The following is a 332-nucleotide window of genomic DNA, read 5'->3' on the forward strand; positions in this document are numbered from 1 at the left end:
TCCATTCGGTATCTTTTTAAGAATATGCTATTGATTCTATTAGTTTTATTTATCACTTTGTTGTTGCCATATTAACACTGTGCCATATCTATTGAAGGCAGGGATATTTGCATGCGTTTTAGTATTATTGTCACTAAGTTTATTAGATGTATTTATTTATCTGTATGATGATAACTGTGTTGCCATATCAAACTTCGCAGGGATATACATTAGTATTACTTTTGTTGCCATAGTTTTTATTGTGAATGACATTTTATTTGTTGTAGATATTCTGTAGTGCTGTTCGTTTGTAAAAGCCGTTTGTAATTCATTGCTGTTATTTGTTGTTGCTG

At 30.4% G+C, this 332-nt stretch overlaps 1 protein-coding gene across 1 annotated transcript in view; it reads left to right on the forward strand.

The window, feature by feature from the left end:
* The window catches only part of LOC119591906 (ankyrin repeat and sterile alpha motif domain-containing protein 1B-like), a gene marked incomplete in the record, with an annotated part of 115,155 nt that overhangs the window by 75,328 nt on the left and 39,495 nt on the right, over nucleotides 1-332 (forward strand).

The sequence above is a fragment of the Penaeus monodon genome, chromosome 29 (assembly GCF_015228065.2).
Source record: "Penaeus monodon isolate SGIC_2016 chromosome 29, NSTDA_Pmon_1, whole genome shotgun sequence".
Taxonomy (NCBI): Eukaryota; Metazoa; Arthropoda; class Malacostraca; order Decapoda; family Penaeidae; genus Penaeus; species Penaeus monodon.